We start from the raw sequence: 14,939 nt of genomic DNA, 5'->3' as shown, positions 1-14,939 counted from the left end.
GCGCAAGTCAGAACCAGTTCGGTTCAAATCAATATCCAATCTGAGGGCCCTGAACAGCAGTCTTCCTCCCCATCTCCCCTCCGGCCCTCCGCTGTGCAACCTTAACATTTAACTTCACAAACCTTCCACTCCCTGACCTCTAAACGCCACTGCTGCACCAAGGTTCAACCCTCTGGTACTTATGCAAAAATCTCACAGACAGATTGGCGTAAATCATATCACTTAGAACTGCACCTGCTCCAAAATAATAAAATTAGAAATCTCTGTCTCGGAAAACACTGTCCTCAAACTTACACTTCAAGTTCATGGAGATGTCAGTCTTTACCCCTTTCCTAGCTTTATTTAGAGCCTCTCTTAATTCCATTCCCTCATTCGCTAAACTGAATTTATGTTATGCTAGACACCATTCTAGAGAAGTTGTTCTCATTCTTGGCTCTATACACTGGAATCATTCAGAGACCTTTAAAAAAATACTGTGCCTGGACTCACCCATTTAATTGGTTCATAGTGCAGTTGGAGTATCAGGGATTTATCTTACTATTCTACTTGCTCTACCAGGTCCTGGTTCTAGATGAAACCATCAAACTACTTTATCTATTCAAGCATGACATGTCCCTTCATAGCTGTGTTAAGCCTATAACTCTGCCAATTAGCTTCATTATAAATTTATGAGCTTCATTCTCAGCTTAGCTCTTGACACTGGCAAATTTTTACTTATCTTTCGCCAGCTTCCTTTTTCGTTTCTGATAGCAGCTATTTCACATCTTTATCTCCCTCTTAAAACGCCATATCAAGATTCTGCCTTTCTCTCTCTTAGCCAGTGACTCAACTTCTTATTTTGATAAAGAAAATAGTAGTCATAGTAGTGAACTCCCTCAGCTCTCCTTTCCACCTTAATATTAAATAACTTTTCTTTTCCTTTTATCTTTAATTTCTCTCTCAGGCCAGATCCTTCTCTACTCTCTACAAATGTGCTCAAGCATCTGCCTATTGAACTTACTTAGAATCATTTATTCCCGCTCCCCTTTCTTTCACTGACATATATCTTGGAAGAATTCTCTATACTTGCAGCCTTCACCTGCATTTCTCCACTTGGTCTTTTTGAATTTTTCCTTTCTTTTCTTTTTCTTTTTTTTTTTTTTAGGAGAGGCAACTCTTGGTTGATCTCACAGATTGTAAGCACCGTGTCAGCTTATAATCCTTTATTTTTTATTTTTTACGCCTGCAGCACCTGGTCTTCCTAGGTGGTCTCCCATCCAAGTACTAACCAGGCCCGACCTTGCTTAGCTTCTGAGATCAGACGGGTTCGGGCTTGTTCAGGGTGGCATGGCGTAGACTCCTGAATTTCAATCTGATTTCCACTGCTATTATTTTACAGCTGTGCTCTCCAAACTTTTCCATGTCACAGCAACCAGAGAAAATTGTTATATTTATTTGGCTCCTTGAGGACAGCAATCAAGGTCACTCTACCCCTCCCCCAACCATGTCAGGAACTTAAGGGGCTTATTCTTCAGCTCGCCTGCAGTCATTCATGGATCACCAGCCTACCTTGGCTTACCAGGCGGGAAGCCCTCCTCCTCCGAAACTGCTCTGGCAAAGGACACCAGTGACCTCAATGACAAATGCAATGTCTGCTTCTCTGCCCTCATCAGTTCTGTAGCAGAGTTTATTGATTATGGGGATTCTTTACTTAAAATGATCACAGTTTGGTCAAGATAATATGGAATTGGTGGCCAGGATGTAAGTGGGGATGAGAAAAGCAGGCTACTTTCCTTTCACTGTCTGCTTGACTAAAGCCCAGTAATTTAGGAGAATTAACTGCCATTAACTCTGCCATTAACAAGCAATGTCTGGGATCCATGGTCAGATTACGTGATCAGAGAAGGTCATTTCCCACATGCAAAGGGCCCCAGAGCCTTCACTGACTAAGCAGTCGGTAAACCACAACTCTCAAGAATGATTTGGTGTATTACTGTATCCCTAGAATATTTTCACAAATTAATTCTAATTAATTAAGATTCCGAGCATGGATTATCTACATATTTCTGAAGAGAGGCCGCTTAGGGAGTCTTTACATTACAAGCCTTGGGATGATTTTTGTTGTGTGTGTGGTTTAACTTGGGATTGTCCAGGGCAAACCCTGATAACTGCTAGCCTTACCTTTGTGTTGGTTTCTCTTTTTATCTTAATTGGCCTTTACTATAAAGGTAAAGGTTTGGCCTGTCAAAAGAGCATTTTCCCACCAAAATAAGAGGGGATGGAGTATTAACAACTAAATTTTGAGGTCATTGGTCTCTTCGGTTTGCCTTATTATCACTATTCCCAACTGTGCTGCAGATGTTGGAGTTCACCGCCTTAGAAATACCTTATCATAAATTCACCTGTCACGGACTTCTAAAACTTTAGGGAGTTGGCCTGTTTATTCTCCACTTGCCCTTTCAGATCCATTCTCACCCTTCTCAGCTCTTTTCTGTACCCCTGGACACGGAACCTTTACCTACTGCATCATCTGGACTTCCTCATCCATCAACTTGAAGTTAGGGTCAGTCACCAGCAAGAAATCTGAAGGCAGGAGGAGAGAGGTCAGAATCATTGTTCTCCCTCTCTCTCCTCTTGCTGCAGTTCTGAGGGGCTACATTCCTCCACCTAAGGCCCCTCTCCTGTCTGGCAGCCCCTTTTCCACAGTGATAGCTCCTAACTGGCCCCCAAAACATCTTTCCCTCCCCACCCCGCTCCTGTCCTAGAGGTGGTAATGACTTCCCAGTGTCCCTGGGTGCTTCATCAGTCTTGTATCTTTGTGCTGACCTCTCTGACTAGACTTTATAAATAGTCTCTTCATTAAACCCTTTTTAGTTACACTTTTTGGGTATGCCATCTTTTTCTTGCTAAGATCCTGACTATATAAGTACATGTATAATCATATGCCTATGGTTCAACATTTTGCTTAATATAATTACTATTATCTCATGTTTTGCTCTTAACTTTTGCTATTGATTTAGTTATCTACCAAATTACTTAGCATGTTTCAAAGGGTGCTGTCCTGGGGATGAAGGGGCAGTGGGAAGACAGAAGTTAGCCTGTCGACACTGGTAGACACAATTAAAGTGGATTCTAAGCAGATTGGTATGCTGTCTGTTAGTTGGATTGAAAATCTTTGAAAACAAATGTGAAGTAAGTACATTAAGTTTTAAGTGAATTCCAAGTGAAATATGATTACATTGTTAGAATGTAATTCTAATGTGTTTATCTTAGTTTACTAACTGTATCGAGAACAATTTGAAACCAGATATATATGCCACACCTTTGTCTCCCTTATAAAACTCAGCATGAAGTAGGTAGTACTTGATAAAGTCTATGGGATAGATGGTCTCAAAATGGGTGAAAAGTGTAATTAATGAAATGTATTTATTGAGTAGGGTTGCTATAAACAGGTTACTAAGTGGAGAAACTTAGAATACATACAATAAAAGTAAGATAAAATTTTTGCTTCAAATTTAACTAAAAGAAAAGTAAATATAAGGAAAGAAACCAGACCAGAGGAAGAGGGGTTAAAAGAAAGACAGGATTAATTTATGAGAACTAGATAAAAAAAAAAGATGGGGGAGGGCAAAGGCAGGAATGAATGAAGAATGAGGGGTTGGGTGTATTCGTGTGTGTGTGTGTGTGTGTGTGTGTGTGTGTGTGTGTGTTAGGGAGGGGGTTATGTCAAGAAATTAAATAGAAACTGCATTTTAAAAACACAAAGGAAAATATGAAATGTTTTAAAAATATGTTATATGTAATTACTTCCTTCTGAATCTTAAAGCATTTGATCTTAAATACTGAATACAGACTAAGGAGTCATTGAAATTTGATTTAAGAGGATGTCATAAAGATATCATAAATCAATTAATGATATATGAAAGTACTCTGGTTCTTTTGAGTAACAACATTAGTATAAAAGCCAGGGTTATTTCATATTGAATTTATAGATTGCATATATATGATATATATTTTAATGCCTGTTGTCTGAAAACACATCTAAGATTACAAGAGTTGAAGAAACTGAGAGGTCAAAGATTTTTGTCTATTATTACTCATCTTTTATATCTCTTTATCTCTGACTATATTTGACTAGGAAGCTGTAAAGATGTTTGGTATAGTGTTTATTACATATTCGAGGTCACTGACTGGGTAGTTTCGAGTAGAAAGTACATCACTATGCAATTATTACCTACCCTAAATTATGGAAAAGGCTTAGATCAACAGTCGGACTTTGTACCTTTCTTGTTAGGCATCTTAGTTAAAGCTAACAGCTGAAAAGTTAGGTCTACATAAAGTTAGCATGTCCTCTTGCAATATCATCCTTCTTTGCATTTTAAATTAGGAAAAAATAGTCTTTTAATTTGCAGTTCAAGTCTCATCCCTTTTAAGGAGGGCCAGTTTGAGTAAGGTGATATGATCATTTAAAGTACCCTAATAAACTGTATGGAGGAGGATGTATGTATGTGTGTACATTCTAATTAGAATAGAACCAGGGGAAACAATTGGAGAGGAAGCCAATGAAGAAAGTAGGTGCAGCCTGGGAGACTAGCAGGCTATCTTACAGAGAGTCACTTTCTTGGTATGGACACCAATCTGTGACCTCTGGTCTTTGGTTTGTTTGGTAGGCTTAAAATTCAACTGTGCTGAAATAGCAAGGTGACTAGCTTTGTAGACTGACTCACAAGAATTACAGTCACGAAGCCCTCTAAACATCAGGATATAACTATTAAGCTCATTGGTGAATTCTCTTTCCCTAGACTAGAACTTAGACCAGTGATTGTCCAACAGAGAAGGAGGTTGGAAGTGGGAATGGTAGGGGATGACCCTCCCTATTAAGAAGGAGCCTCAGTCTCTCTAGGGAAGCTGTTTAATGCTACTTAAGTCTCCTTTATCCTCTCCTCCCTCCTCCCTCTTACCCAACCCCAAACAGCCCTAAAATTCTGATAGCCCCTTCTAAAATGTCATGGTCCTTGATTGAAAACTATGGCTAATATTTCTTTAGGGAGGATGTAATTTGCTCAACTACGTTGTGGGGAGCGGGGGCGGGTGGTGGTGGTAGAGAATCACTGCCTTAGGCTAAAATTTTCCAAATTTTTCTCAACATAAGAATGATCTCAGGCACTTACTTTAAATGGTATCTGAAATCATTCCCTTGAAGATTCATGTGGGTCTCACATGATAATCCTTATGTAACTGGCAAGTTTGGGCAATGTTGCTCCAGACTAATCAATCTGAGAATCAAATCATTGTCATCACGCAAGCCTCCTTTTTGCTGCTGCTGAATTTTCCAAGGTGCCTGTTCCCACTATCCTCCAGGAAACTGAGAACTTTATCTGTCATTTCTCATGTGGCCCCGATGCTTACCCCTCTGTGGGGGAAATGAGGGTCATACAGTAAAAACAAAGCAATCTCAATGTTAGTCAGTCAAGTATAGAACCCCAGAGGTTAGACCAGTTCTTACTTCTGTTTCAGGTACTACATTTCAACCAACCAGATGCCCCCGAGTGATGAATATTTTGTACTGTTCTCTCCAGCCCAATCAATTTACTCCCTTTCCACTCCTGCTCCACCACAGCTGTATTCTACCCTAACAGACCTCTCTTGATCAGCAGAGTGTGGCCTCCTAACCTCCACCCCTACCAGAATTCTATCTTCCCCAAGAAGGACCACTCAGTACTTTTAAACCAATTTCCTCCTGCTTATTCCCAACATATTGGTCATGATTCGTCATTATCAAGTATATCTAAGTACAGCTGCTTAGAGGCAGGTTAGTGTTTTCTGGATCCTGAGAGAGGAAGAAGGGGAGGGGCAGGAATCCTCACAGTAGTTTGGTCTCTGAATGAAACAGCTAATATTAAATGAGACCATTTGTACTGATTAACCTCCTCTTGACATATCTCCTGCACTTTATTATGCTAAATAAGTATGTCTTCATTGTAGCCTTAAGTTATATTACACAAGACTACTTTCTACTATCCTAGCTTCAGGAAAGGATCAAGCTGTCAGCTCCAGAAAAGGTAGGGGTTGAGTTTAGGAAGAAAACCTTCCCAGCCCCACTCACAGGTCTATTTCATCTGCATATGTTTATTTCCATAATACTATGGGATTTATTTTCTCTGATCTTCCTGACTCTACCCATCACTCCCTAACCCTTCCCATGTATCCTCTGAAATCCCTACTTTATGATTGCAAACTCTCCAATGTGCTCAATCGTTCCTTGGAATATTCCCTATATTTTTTGGTCTTAACTGAAATCTGGGGACACACTTTCTCTGGGGCCTGATGAGGGTGTCTGATTATTTTCTCACACTCTATGTACCTTGGAGTTGAAAGGTAAAGTCTATGTCTCTTTGATTTCTAGAGATTCTTCTGGACCAAGGTTAAGCCAGGCTTTAGTGAAATGGCCCTCTCCTATGAGGCATTCACATCTGCTATGCCATCTTCTTCCTCTGCTCATTCCAACTTATTATTAATTGTGTGGCACCTGATGTACAGTCTTTTCCACCTGTGGTCTGGCCATCATTCTGGGTATCCATGATAATTACTCTTCTAATGCCCTGAACTCTGAAGTGACTTCTTTTTCTTTTCCTTTCCTCTACCTCGCTCATCCACTCACAGCCACATTCCAGGCCCTGCCATTGACTCAAACTGCCAGATAAACAGTTCGTACACTTCACCACCTGATCTCTTATGCTTCCAAATTCTCCCATCTATTATTCCTGGTTCACATAATCTACAGTGTCTCCAGCATCCCTCAGCCATCGATCCTTTTACTTTTCTTTTATCCTTTGGCCTTCTCCTTCCTCTCTTTGCCTCTCTCCTGACATCTTTTATTCCCATTCTATTGTTTCATTGACACTATCCCAGACTCTCTCCCTCCTTTACCTAGCTGTCCCATCTACCGCCTCCATTCTCTGTGCCATGCCCAAGCGGCTGAGTGCTGCTGGAGAAGGACACTCTTGGTAACTCTCTGGCCACAACTTCAATTCAGTCTTCTGTGCCATTTGTCAAATTTGTGAAGTTTCTCTAGTGAATGCATGTTCTTACTCTCCAGAGTGGCTACTTCAAGCTGTTCCTTTCCTTTTTAACACCTCCATTGTGTTCCACTTCCTTATTTTCACTTGATGATGTCACCTTGTGGTCAGCAGAATGGGTCCCCCAGAATGTCCACACCCTAATCCCTGGAGCCTGTGAAATATGTTACATTACAAAAGGACTTTGCAGATGGTTCAGCCACTGGAGGGAATTTGATTCTGCTAGTAAACTGAATGAGTTTGGAAGCTTGCTAGAGCTTGATGATAAAAACCTAACCAACCTTGCTTTCAGCCTTGTGAACCCCAGAGCTGAGAAACCAGGAGAGAAGTCTGTGGGACTTCTGACCTGCAGAACTGTGAGATAATATATTTGTGTTGTTTTAAATAGTAAGTTTTTGATCATTTGTTATAGCTGCAATCGGAAACTAATACATACCTTCTAACTCACACAAAAAATAGAAGTATCAGAAGAAATAATTTCAACTTTCTGTGAGCAGTCTATAAACAAAACTGTGCCAATCTCATGCTTTTCTATTTATATTTGTCCCTCTTGTATTGGAGATGCAATTTCTTCTCATCTCTCAGGCCATTTTTTTCCATCTATTTTCTGGATACCATCTCCTCCAGACTTCTCCTGAACCTTGACTACTGATTGTCCTCCCCATTATCTCTTTCCTCATCTCCTTTACTGATTCCTTCCCATCAGCATTCAATCAATTATGGAACATTTTTATCACCCCAGTACCCTGTACTCATTTAGCAATCACTCTTCATTTCCCACCAACCCATACTGTACTTTATGAATTTATTCTGGTAATACTTTGGAACTCCTTATAGATCAGCACCCCAGGAAGCCTATTCACTGGTCTCCTACTGAGCTCTTCCTTACCCCACTCCATCAGAGCTGCGCTCTACCATAGCAGAACCAAACTCCCTCTGGTTAAGGTCAACGAACCTCCATGTCACCAAATCCAATGGACTTTTTTAGTCTTTATTTTACTTGCTCTCTCAGGAGCATTTGATGTAGATGACCATTCCACCTTCCTTAACAAGTCTTTTCTTTGGTTTCCTTGACAGTATATTCTCTTGATTTTCTTCCTATCTCTCAAGTTATGTATTTTCAGGCTAATCTGCAGTGTTCTTCTTTATCAAGCCTATATGTTGGGCTCTCTCTTAGACCTCTCCTCATTTCACTTGTACTCATTCTAGGCACTCTCATTTTTTCTTATGGCTTTCTTATTATCTATGCTGACTATTCTCAAATGTATATCATTAGTTCATGCTTCTTTTCTGAGTTCCACACTAATATTATCAGCTGCCCGTTTAATATCTCCATTTATACACCTTGCATCTCAAACTCATCATGTTCAAAACTCATCATCTTCCTCCTCAAACTTGTTCCTACCTTGACATTCTCTGTCTTGTGTAGTAAAAGGCAGTGCGATCTAACCAAGAGCTCAAGTAAACAAACAAAAAAAGTAGGAGTTCTTTTTGGCTCTATCTCCATATCTAATTGATCTGCAAATTCTATCCATTATACTTCAAGTCCTCTTTGCTTCTTATATTGTTATCGCCACTTTCCTAACCTAGACCACTGCCATCTTGTACTTGAACTGCTGCAAAGCTGCTTATTGCTCTCTCTACACCCTCCCCATCTTGCTCCAGTCCAGAAGAGCACGGAAAATAATACTAATGAGATGTGGCACATAGTACCTCTCATTTACTTTTCTCAATACCCAAAACACTTTAATTAGAACATTTGTATACATAGTATAGTAGTACTAACTATAAAAAAAGATAGTCCAAGAGTTTTCGTTAATAGAAAAATGTAAAAATATTATACCAAACTGCTCCCAAATTAATAATTAGGCTACTAGATTTCAGATTAATTTCAATATACACTACACATGCACAAGCATATACATTTTTTGGCACACTGTGGAGCCACTAATATGATAATTGTGAGGAAAGAGCATATAATATAATGCTAGAGTTAAAAAAAAAACAATAAGAATCATAAGTATGATGTTGTCGAAATTATCTAAAATAATAGAAATCAGACACCAAATCTTTGTGTCTTTGGTTTTATTGTTTTTCTTCATTTCCAATAGCTCTATAATATGGCAGTATACCTTATATTTTGATAAAATTTAAAATAAATGTTTTAAAAACTAAAAACTAAAAACGTAAGATTGTTGTTACAGCAGAAGAATTATATCAGTGTAGATGCAATTTAAGGAATAGTGGTCAAAGTATGAACTTTGGGGCCAGAAAGTCCTGGTTTTATGCCTTGATAATGCCAATTGAGTGTGATCTCAAGAAAATGACCTCTCTTGCCTTTTGTTACCTCATATGTAGAGGAGGGCATTATGAATACTTACCTTTGAAGGTTGCTGAAAGGATTAAATGAAATAATATGGGTAAAGCAATTTGCATGGTCCCCGGCATACAATAAGTACTCAGTTAATGGTAGGCGTTTGCTCTTCAGATGGGCCTGGCACAGGGCAAGTATCTGAAACCTCAAGTCCACAGAGTGAGCAGCCTTAATCTCTAGTCATTCTGGGTGTTATTGTCTCTCTAACTACACAGTAAGCTCCCCTATGTCGTGGACTCATTGTAAGTTCCAATATTGCTTGTGTTGTTTTCAATTACAAAAGTAATGCAGGCTCGTTGAAAAATAGTCCAGAAATACAAGTTTCCCCTCTCACACTCTTTCTTTCTATATTTCATTGCCAATAGGTAATATATAGTTTGGTTATGGATTTTTCAGAAGGGAGCGGTGTTTGTTTCACAAAAATGGTGTGTGTGTGTGTGTGTGTGTGTGTGTGTGTGTGTATTTTCTCTCTGCTTTATTTTTCACTTGACAAGGTCAGTTTTCTAAGTCAGAGCCTATGGAATTATTTTTTTTATTATCTACAAAGAATCACATAACATGGGGTTACTCCACTATTGGTTTGTTCTCTAAAGCTTGTTCATTTGTTTATTTCACTCACTCAATAATTACATGCCCTGCACCATGCTGGATTCTGGGAAAATTTTAAATAATGTTGCAATAAACATCCTTAAGCAAAAAATTTTAAACAGTAAAATTTCCCATTGCTGAGACATATATTTAGAAGATGTACATGGTGATTCTTAGATGAACATTGTGGGCACAAAGTGGGAACTCAATAAACATTTGTTGACTGAGTGAATGACTTAGGTACATCCAGAGTAGGAGTTATTATAAGATAAATACTACAGATATGTATGTTTTCCTAACTTAATCAGTATGTTTTATCAGACCAAAGAAATATCTGTAAAACTGATTTACAGTATGCATTGGTTTCAACAAATAAAATTGACAGGAGCATACCTGTCAGCCCTTACTCTCCCTTAGAGAATTTAACATTGTTATTTTTGGAAGGTGACTAATCAGGGACTTAGTAAACTTGGTACATTGTGAGAACAAAAAGGTATAGTTAAAAAGAAATCACCTCTATGAGACAGACAAGACACTATTTTTCAAAAGAGAAATTAAGATGAATAATTTGCTTTCTCGTACGTTAACAATGAGTAGAACGGAAAAACTTCATGCAACTCAATCACAATTATACTATTACATTTACTGGGGGATATTTAAACGGTATAATAAAATGACCTAATCATTTATTTCACTATATTTAAACTGGGGTCTGGTAGTAACCACAAATTCAAAACTACTCACTAAGCCTCCCAAACAAACAGAGACCATCCTATGGTAAAGCTGCAGGATTTATATCATGCAACAATGCAGACAGGATGGCAGGCTTTGTTTTGATCTTTTATACTTCATCCATGTACTCTGGTCCAAAAGCCCGCAACATTTTCTAAGACCTGGAGAAAATCTTATGTACACATACCTCCATAATGTCCAAATAATTGAGTCATAAAGTAGGGAGCATGGGGATATTCACTCCCAACTTTTCTGTGGCTGCACATTTGAATCTGGTCCCTCTGTGTTACCCATGGACAGGACATCCAAGCTTCTGATTATGTCTGTGCCTGTGAAAACTGTTGGTTTGAATTTCCATTTACTTTGACTGCATCCTAGCAAACCAATCCATTTGCTATTGCCTTCTGGGCAAGATGCCTGGGCTTTGTAAAATGAAAAACGAACCCCTATTGAAAGGAAAAAATAGACCCAAGGAAAATAAATTTCAATTGTTGGTGTTCTGTGTGCATTTTCCACAACAATGATGTGGAACCTTTGGTTAATTTCAGAAACATTTTCATTTGGGAGAGATTTCTCTAGTTACATCTAAGAGCTGTCTGTTTTGGGACTGCCCTGCTATGTTTTGTTTTGTTTTCTTGTTACCATTGTTTTTAATATCCATAGACAAATAATTATGTACCCACATTATTTCTGCACTAGGCACCCAGAGATGCCTTTGGATTATTTTTGTTGATTACATGGAATCGCCCATAAGCCAGTGCACATCTCAAACCTGTCCTCAAGTAGAAATTAACAGAAAACATTTCTGTCAATTAAATTCAATAAAGATTTGGCCAAATTCCCTCTGGTTCATTCCAGTTAGAATTTGAGGCTGTCATCCTCACTTTGAAAGCTGCCCAGCAGGTGTATGAATAGCAATTCAAAGAAATGTAAAACCTTGACCATTTTTAAGAAGGCAATACTGCTACTAAAAACGTAACTGCTGAGCTCATCGAAGAAACTACACACGAACGCCTTGTGCCCCCCAAACTGCAGAAAAGCGCAGTGTTCAGTTGAGCAAAGAACAACTCTTTCACTGTTTATTTTAGTTACCGTTTATTCTCAAAGAGAAGCAAATTAATAGAACAAATGACACGGTGGTTAGTCACCGAAGGGAAAGTATTAGCCTCATTAACTTGGAGCACCCTTCCAGCTCACACCTAGAGCTGCCACGGTGCGGACCGATGAGTAATCCTGCTAGGCAACTCTGCGGTTAAGACACCCACCTCTCTGACTGAGGCCCCGGCAAAACCCTTTGAGCAACCGCTGGTGCCTCCAAGCCCACTCACACCGACGTCAGGAAGCAGCTCCTGAATAAGGCAAGGTGCGGGGGTGGGGGATACCCTCCCAGCCCCACCCTTGAAAGTTGCTGAGAGTGACACCCAAACAACTTTCTCAGATTGATCTCTGTCACTGCTCTGGGAGGTCTGCCCCCGGCGCTTAGCCTTTCCGTCTGGAGCCAATCCGCCCTCCAGCCAAGCCCCTCCTTCCCTGCACCTTTAATAGCTGGGAAAGGGGTGGGTCCGCCGGGGTTTTCTTAAGAAGTCGCACCGGTTTTTCGGGCTCCGCTCTGCGCCTGGAGAACCACAGCAGCGGGAGCGGGCGCTGCTGCCACCGGGCTGGCAGTGAGTCACTGTTTGGAAATGGAGTGGGCGGGTGAGGGTGTGAGAGAATGAATGATGTCAGGAGCGCGCAGGGCGGGGAGAGCGGGCCGCGGGGCTGTTGTAAACACCCAGCGCTGCGCCGCGGGCCGAGCGGGGCGGGGAGACCCCGCCCTCGGCGCGCAAGGGGCCGTCCCCGGCCGCCGGATCCCCAACGGGGCTGCAGCGCCGCCCAGAGCGGCCTCGGGGGCGGCGGCCGCGGGAGGGGCTGGAGGACCTGCTTCCCACGCGGGGCCGTGGCGCAAGGGGGCGAGATCCCGAGTAAACTTTCTAGCGGCTTCGGCCGGGGGTGGGGGTGGCTGCGGCAGCGGGCTTCGTCCGCTGGCAAATCCTCCGCCAGGAGCTAGTGCCTTCGGCTGGGAGCGTCTGGAGCCCCAGCTGGCAGCGGGTAAGGAGCGCCCGGAGGGGCTGGGAGGAGGATGGGCTGGGAAGACACGCGTCCTGTGAAGCGCGGGGAGGGGGAAGGTGGATTGCCAACCGGGACGTGGCTCTGAATCGGCCCCCACGCGCCCCGCCCCACGGCATCTTTCCTTGCTTTTGCCTGATAGAGGATGGATGTGTGGCTTAAGTCTCCTTGCTCCGAGCATTCAGCTCATTCATTTGCAACCATTTCGGGTAACTCGGTCCTGGCGTCGAAAGAACACTTTAAACCATAGATTGTCCAGAGCCACTCCGGAGGTCAGGGCTGAAGTTCAGGTAGTGGAGGAGGGACTGTCTTTTTCTTTTTGAGAGGCACTTACTGATGATGTGTGAACAGTGATATCCCAGCTCTGGGCAGCCTGCACTGAAACCTTTCAGCGTTTGGCGGTCCAGAAGCTACTCCTAAGCAAAGACTCAGTGCACATAGGTGGGAGGAGACCTGTTTATCTTTTTGAGATACGGGTAATTGTTAGTAACCCGCGGCTACGTCTTCAAACAACTCTAATTTCATGTCCAGTAATCTTTTATTTATAAATCTTGGCCGTTCTGTTTAATCTTACCTGCTCTGATATGACCTTAAAATTAAATATTAAATCATTTTGACATGTATTTTAAATTTTCGAAGAGATCTGTTTAGTGTCTCTAGGTTGACTGTGGATTTTGATTTTAAACTTAACTTTTCAAATCCTTGGTTTCACTCCTAGTCGCATCTATTAAGGGTGTGTTCTCAGTCATATTAAACACGCTGATTCAGTAAAATTGGACTATAACGACTTCAGAGGATAATAATGAGGATTAAAGCACAAAAGACCTATCATAATGTCTGGCACAAAGTAGACCCCCACAAAGTGTAACTATTTATATATAAATAATAGTGCGTTTCAGCTGGCTTAGGTAATAACCAATTGATTTGTACAAATATTCTTACTTATACAGCTGATTGGCTGAGATTTTTCACGTGAAGTCCTTTGGCAAGTTCCTTGGAATGTGAAGTGATGTCTTCAGGAAGTTAAACATTTCAATGGTGGCTACCACCTCACGTCAAGGGAACTGACATTCTGTGTTTAAACAGAGTAAGAGCAGTGGCTGAAATTGAAAATCTGGAATTTGGAGGAAGACTGGATGTGTGAAAAACTCTCTTGACCCTTAACATTTATTTTCTTTTTAAAAAACAAGCTGTGTAAAATTTTCTTTTTATAGCTCATTGACGATAGTCTGTCTTCACCATAGCCTTCTGGTCGAAGTGTGTGTGTGTGTGTGTGAGTTAATATTTAATTTGGTTTCTTTAGTTTCATTTTTAAGTAAAGCTGGTTGACTTATGAACCTGGAAGGAAACACTTGGACATTTTGTGTTGTCTCCTGTCCTCAGTTTCTCTTCTGTAATTTCATAAAAGCCCTAGGAAATATTTGGAAGAAGCATAGCATTTGCTCAGGTGTTATTGAAAATGTTTATTATTACCATATCTACAACTTTTAGAGCCAAAGGTCATGGGAGATTTTTTTTTCAGAGCGCCATTGTAGAGAGATTCTGGACACTGGCCTCTGGAAGTCCTGAGGCTATCTTGTGTGGTGACTTACTAGTTGTGTTACTTCCAGTGAGTTACTTAAACTCTCTAGGATTCTTGTGGGACTTTAAACAAAATATAGAGGAAAAAAAAAATAGAAACACTCTTACTTCAATTAAAATAGACAATGGAATATAAGTGAGAACTTTTTAAATAAGCAAGACTTTGAAGTGAGATGTTTGTTTTTCCTTTTTTTTAAGGAACAATTAGTGAGAATTCCAGACGGTTTTAGACTAAAGAGTTAGCCTATCTACCTTTATCCAATTCTTTTATGGGGGAATCGAAGCCTCTATCCTGAACTACTATCAGACATTTATTCGGTTGGTGAACATGTAGTGAGCAGCTACTACTTTAGGTACTATGCTAGGTACTATGGATGCCAAGATCAAGGAGACACTGTTACTGCCCTTGAAGCTTACAGTCCTGTAGAGAGCTCCTAGGCTGTGATTATGGAAAGGAAAAGAGTCAAAAAGGAGAAGGGTGGGGAGCTGGAAAGAAACCA

General features: G+C 40.7%; 1 protein-coding gene and 1 pseudogene across 4 annotated transcripts in view; one reads left to right on the top strand and one right to left on the bottom strand.

The window, feature by feature from the left end:
* Positions 1 to 1,219: 1,219 nt before the first annotated feature.
* Positions 1,220 to 1,337, bottom strand: LOC111740769 (annotated as a pseudogene).
* An 11,243-nt stretch (positions 1,338 to 12,580) lies between these two features.
* SGMS2 (sphingomyelin synthase 2) overlaps positions 12,581 to 14,939 on the top strand; it is a 73,710-nt gene continuing 71,351 nt past the window's right edge. For 2 of the 4 annotated variants that reach the window (XM_011361463.2, XM_023531360.1), the window contains exons 1-2: positions 12,581 to 12,840; positions 13,809 to 13,945. The gene's annotated coding sequence lies outside the window, so the exon portion shown is untranslated. The remainder of the gene's footprint in view (positions 12,841 to 13,808; positions 13,946 to 14,939) is intronic. The other 2 variants (XM_011361464.2, XM_011361462.2) reach the window with 1 other exon arrangement.

Source organism: Pteropus vampyrus, unplaced genomic scaffold (genome assembly GCF_000151845.1).
Source record: "Pteropus vampyrus isolate Shadow unplaced genomic scaffold, Pvam_2.0 Scaffold67, whole genome shotgun sequence".
Classification (NCBI taxonomy): Eukaryota; Metazoa; Chordata; class Mammalia; order Chiroptera; family Pteropodidae; genus Pteropus; species Pteropus vampyrus.
Note: the sequence above shows the minus strand (reverse complement) of the source record. Positions and strands in the feature narration are given on the sequence as shown.